We start from the raw sequence: 6,000 nt of genomic DNA, 5'->3' as shown, positions 1-6,000 counted from the left end.
CCGTTGGCCGTGAAGGGGGGGGGGCGGCCATGATGGCTGGGGGCGCAGGGGCGGGTTTGAGGCCACTGAGCGGCCGGGCCACAAAGCGACAGACCAAATTAAATTCGGATAAATGTGAAGTGAAGCCCCGCCTCTCACGTGAAAGCACGGGGCTGTGTTTTCTCAGCAATGACACSTGGGGGTTGTAAAATAGAGATGGAGACAGCAAGTGCGGTGTTGGGAGCGGTTAGGAAATACGTTAGAAATGGAGACAGCAAATGTGATGTTGGGAGCGGTGAGGAAATATGTTTAGCTGGACCTCCTAACACCGCAGGAGAAGTGCGAATCACCTGGGCCACCGAGTTCACCTCAGTGCTCGGCTGCCCTCGAGCTGGCAGTAACATGTCCTACATGCTCTACGTACTCTGAAGTAGACAGTTTGTTTTATAAACAGCCTTCTTGGTACATAGCCAACTTTTGACTGTGCTATTTTTTTTTGTTTATTTGTTTGTTTTTGAGCTAGCAGGCAGGTAATAGCCACAGTGAGCGCTCACAGCAGGAACCAAGTGACTTTAGCAGGTTGAAGAGGTGCCAGATCCGCCTGCAAAACACGGATCCAGCACTCACGCTAGAGATGCCATTTTCAGAACCATCACGCGAAGCCCTATTTTTTCCATAGTTCATGCACTTCTTTCTTTTTCAATATGKCACTAATAGCATAGGTACTCCTTTTGTCTCTTGAAATGGAGATTTAAAAACATTTTCAGCATGTTCAGTTTCTTTCCAAACGCAAGATGGCAGGCTGCTACGGAGCTTCTTGTTCAGCGTTAGAAAGAGTTAAACTTAGGTATTACAAAACATAAGTCAGAGGTGTGAGGAGGAGTTTACACACTCAACAGTAAAACTAATGGAAACAGCAAACATGTTTATGTTGCTGATCTGTTTTTGCTGAAGGCATCCTGCCAGCGTGGCTTTTAGAGTTTGCAAGGTCAAGTGAGATCACTACACTGTACTTGCAGATGTTGAAAGTGCAATGTAATAAAACTGACTTGCAGAAAATGATAATTCACTGATGCAAGTAATATGCTTAATATTTCATGTACATGGATGGAGGCACTGTTTCAGAACCTAGTTTTGTACTGTATAGGTAAGACTGGCAAAATTTTAAATTTTGTTATAGAAGTTTGGTATATTTTGGAAGCTGTTTAGATTAATAATTCAAGCAGTTTTCTCTTTTTTTTTTTTCCATGAGCAGGTTATGAACAACATAATTTATTTGGAATTTGAATTCATTTTCTTGGAGAGATGACAAAATTTTCATTCCATATCAAAATGAACATTAAAAGGTTGAACATTAAAACATTGGCTGGACTAATGAATAGTATTCTTTAGCAACTTCTGGGCTATTGGAAAGCCCTAGCAAAGCTGAGGTTCAAAACCAGCATCTATGTCTCTAATCTGACTGATTTTCTGACTCTCAGATGGAAAGCTTTCCTTTTTTCCTAACAACCATTTATTTTGTTACTGCATGTGGGAAATGTGACTTACTCATTTTTAAAATTTTGAATGAAGAGTTAAGTAAGAAACTGAGGAGATAAAACTATAGTTTGTTAAAACACTTTGGGATCTAGAAATGCAGGCTGTAGTGCTTGCAGAAGAGGGGAAATGTAGGTTATTTGACATTTCGTGGCTAGCTGGGAAAGCCCTGATGGTAAAAGTRTGAGCATTGCTGTGGCTCATAAACTTCAGACATGCATACTTCTGCATACCACAGCCATGAACATGTTTGTAAGAAAGGAAAGGATCTGCTAAAAGTTCATTAGCTCCCTTCACTTATAAATATTTAAGCTGAAGTATTTCTCTTGCTATATACATGGACTTAGTTTTCATAATATGACTAGGTATTAATCCATGCATACCTCTGTCTAAATACACGTGTTCCCTATACGAAACACATAGGTCTCCCTAGACCTCTTGCTATATATGCACACTGTCCTTCCCAGGTTGTCCTGGGCAGGAACAGTGCACATTTAAGTGCATTTTAGGTCTTTCTTATCAGTGGTGCAGAGGTGAGCTCAGGTTGTACCTTGCACATTCATATATTCTCTGAGTCTCTGTCAGTTTACCAGTGAGTGTTAACTCCCTAGACATCATATGCTCATTATTTTCTTTAAATTGTTTCTTTTTTAAAAACAAAAAGAAAAAAGCATAACAATTCCTACCTTTTCTTTTCCCCTAGGCACTCTGATGTAAAAACATTTCCTCAGTAAATACAAAATCTTTGGGCTTATAGGGCAGTCCATATTGTGACTTACAGATGGATTGTTTTGCCTTGAAAAGGAACGTGTTTGACTATTGCTTCATCCACCATTAATCCTGGTCAAGAAAGAGAGTTTTGGGACATCCAATAGCCTTCAAGGAGCCACTTCAGACCCAGCACAGTGGCACTGAACATGTAGAAGGTCCCATCTAAATCCTAGTTCATCAGCTGAAGTGCACCTCCAAGCATCTATGCACCAGTCCAGCTTCTAAAACTAACACAAATATGCCAGGAACTTCAGCCACTACATAGGAGTGTATCACTTGGGCCAACCTGGCACCAAATCTGGTATTGTTACAGACCAAGTAAGTGCAATTGAACAGAACAAACCCATCCTGTTCTCCTGGCAGCCTGTTTTCCTACAGAATGATAAATCAAGGCATCTGTGAAACATCTTTAGCCTCAGAGTCTTCCAAAGATCAAAGGGACAAGTGATAGTGATTCAACTTCTGCCTGCACCAAGGGACTTTGCCTCTTGTGGTCATGAAATTATTTATCATGTAGAAATGCACTGATACTAAAATGGTGCTAGTGAGAGAAGCACAATTCCGATATTTTATCACTGAGGGAAGTTTCTCTACCACAGTTAAATTGGCTGATGTGATGTGCTTTTGATGTGATAAAGAGGAAATTCACCTATTTTGGGGAATTCCTGTTGATCARTATTGAAGCTTTGGAATTTTAGAGTTTATATGGTATTTTATAAGGCATTTTTTCCTGTAGTTTTCATAAATGCACACTGCAAGGATATGTTCTCCTCTAAAGACTTTCATAGTAATTCCTGAAATTATCATCTGTGAAAGCTGTTTAAACATGAAGTAACAAACATTCATTACATATGCTGTGAGTTATGTTCTGTATTTACTGGACCAGTAGGAAGTAAAAAAAGATTTAGTCATATTAAAAAAAATAGTGAATTCAGATACTCAGAAAGTTGTGGGGAGATCAGCAGTAAACCCCCAAATGATATTTTTAATACACATTTTTTTAAAAATGTAGATGAAACAAAAATATAAATGTCAGATGACTTGCCTAAGGCCATGGGAGAAATCATTGTCGGTTATGCTTAGAATTTAAGCATATCTTGCTTCTTCATTTGTGTCCAAACCCCATGAGACCTTGCCTGTTTATTACATTGTATTTGTGTTTGAAACAATAGGTRAGAGAGCACTCAAGAGCAATGCATACTTTAATGACTAAATACATTCTTTGTTATAGAAACACTAATAATAGAAAAATAAAGAGCATTTCTTACTGCTCATAACAAAGTCTTTTTTCTTGACCATATATTACAGCAAGCTAGAAGTAAAGATATGAAACAAACTTACGAACTCAAGGAGATCATCTAAATCTCCCTTCCTCTTCCACACAGAATTTTACAGGGGGCTTTTAATTTGGATTTTTTTTTCCATCAGAGAGCAACAACAGACTGAAAGAAAGATTTTTTTTTCTTTATAAACTTGGCTATTTGGCTAAAAGGATAAGTATGACATCATTATACTCATCAGTATATGAGTATAAAGTGAGCTGGGGTTGCCAAGACCAACATTGCCAGTCACTGTGGGACCAGCTGCAACCTCATGCTCTCCCACAGCAGACTGTGCTCRTCCCTCAGCGCTCTAGGGTATATGGTGCCAACCAAACATCTAGCTAAATTCTACCAGAAAATAGGCATCTAYTTAAAAAGCTGCATCCAACAACTCAAGGCGCAACTGGGCTGCCTTATTCTGACTCACCATTGAATTCAGAGGCAATGCTTCCTGCTGTGCTGTGCAGGCTAACATGCCTTCCTGCTGCAGGCTATTTGTGCATTTTGTGCTCAGGTAAGGAGGTGGAGGCAGGCAGGCTCTTGCTGCAGATGAGAGAATAGTTGCACAAAAGGGCCAGGATCTCCCGATGCAGCAAGGAATTTTCCAACGGATCCTTGCTGTTGTCATACATAAAGTCCAGTAAATTCATTTTGCTTCACGTTGGTATCACTGCATGGGAGCTTGCAGTTGTCTCAACAGTTTATGCCACGTGCACTTCACCTGTGCCATTTGGTGCAAATCCAGAGTATTATTTGTGTAGAAAGAGTTATATACAGTTTCAAAAATGGAAACAAGTAATAGCAACAAAAMGTATAAGAATAAATCAGATAAGCCTGAATTCAAACATTGTTCAGTACCAAGTTAGATTCACCCTAGTGAGAAAAAAGTGAAAAAATACATTAACCTATACATCACCTATAAAAATGCCAGTGGGGTCATGCAACTAAACACAGAATTATCAGTCATTAAGAACAGCTTTCTCTCCTCAGCTTGATATCAAATACTAAAAGACTGAATACTAAAGAGTTTTTTCAGGAGGGAGCATAACAGGAAAATGCTATACTTGTATTCAATAAAAGTAGCAAACTGTACAGCTCATGCAACTTAATAATGCAATGAACATGTGAAGAAGACTTAGTTGTGAAATAGAGATGTCTATTCATCCCTAGTCAGAAATGGTTAGGCTCAGATCGTGTGCTRTGCTGAGTCTTTTAGTCAGTACAAAATGTTTGCTATTAATATGTCCACATGTAGCAGTTTCAGACAGTAACTAATGTTATGTAYACATTTTTTACATAATTGCATGCATAGGCTCATTTTTGAATGGAAGCTCTTCCATATTTTTTCTACTGTACACATTATCTATTAYATTGTTTCAAAAAGGTGAATGCTTTAATAGAACACAAGAATCTTCTTTCTAAAAAAGAGATGAATAGCATTAAAGCTGTCCCCCTTCTTTTTACAAACGCGTAACTTAAAAACCACCCAGAGCTTCTCTTCTTCATCCGACAGAGAGAAATTGAGAATTTACTTCACACTAACAGCTTCATTAGAAGGACACAAGCAGCAGGCTCGAAACTCCCAAAGCTTTTTCTGAACTGCTGTTCTTGCAGATAGAAACTTGTTTCCAACATTCAGATCTCTCGGTAACCATGTGGTTTTCATGTGAGATGAACCTTAACAGGAAAATCACCCTGAGAACTAGAGTGAGGCAATTAACCATAGTCAGTGGGCTACTTGCCCATTATTGGGGGGAAAGGAAGAAGAATGAAAATAAACTGGATAAAGTTCAGTAAAGTTAACACTGCTGAAGCCTTTTACAAAATAATGATTGAAATGAGCCTGAACAGGAAGTGAATGAGCTCTTCCAAGACCACTAAATATTAAGCTCCTTGAATTAATCAAGCAAATTCACTCCAGTCTCCATCTATCCCACTAGCATGCATAACACCAGCCCATGTGTTGCAGTGCATTCAGATCCTCACATTACCTTTTTCCTCATTCTGCAGCAAACGTGGCAAAAGAATGCTGTGCTCTGATTGACAAGTGAGGATGGCTGGGCTTGCTATGGCAGAGGGAGTTATTGCCTCCAAATGCCTGCCTGGCTCTGCTGCACAAACATCTGAGCTGCCTATCAGTCAGCTCCTGATTTATGCAGTTTATAGCATGATGCTTCAAGATGAACTCTTACCAATGTCAGATTGCTCTCATGCGCAGTTTAAGAGGCTGCAGATTAAGAATTATTGGTAAGAAGTTCTGACATCTTTGCAGCAGGGCTGAGACAAATAATGATGGGTAGTAACTTTGGCACAGACCCCATATGACCTCAGTTGGGTCATCATATCCCATTTGGATACATAGTCAATGGAAACTAGAAATTTTTTTAAAAAT

The sequence above is a fragment of the Rhea americana genome, unplaced genomic scaffold (assembly GCF_003343005.1).
Source record: "Rhea americana isolate MKP2758 unplaced genomic scaffold, rheAme1 scaffold_253, whole genome shotgun sequence".
Classification (NCBI taxonomy): Eukaryota; Metazoa; Chordata; class Aves; order Rheiformes; family Rheidae; genus Rhea; species Rhea americana.
Note: the sequence above shows the minus strand (reverse complement) of the source record.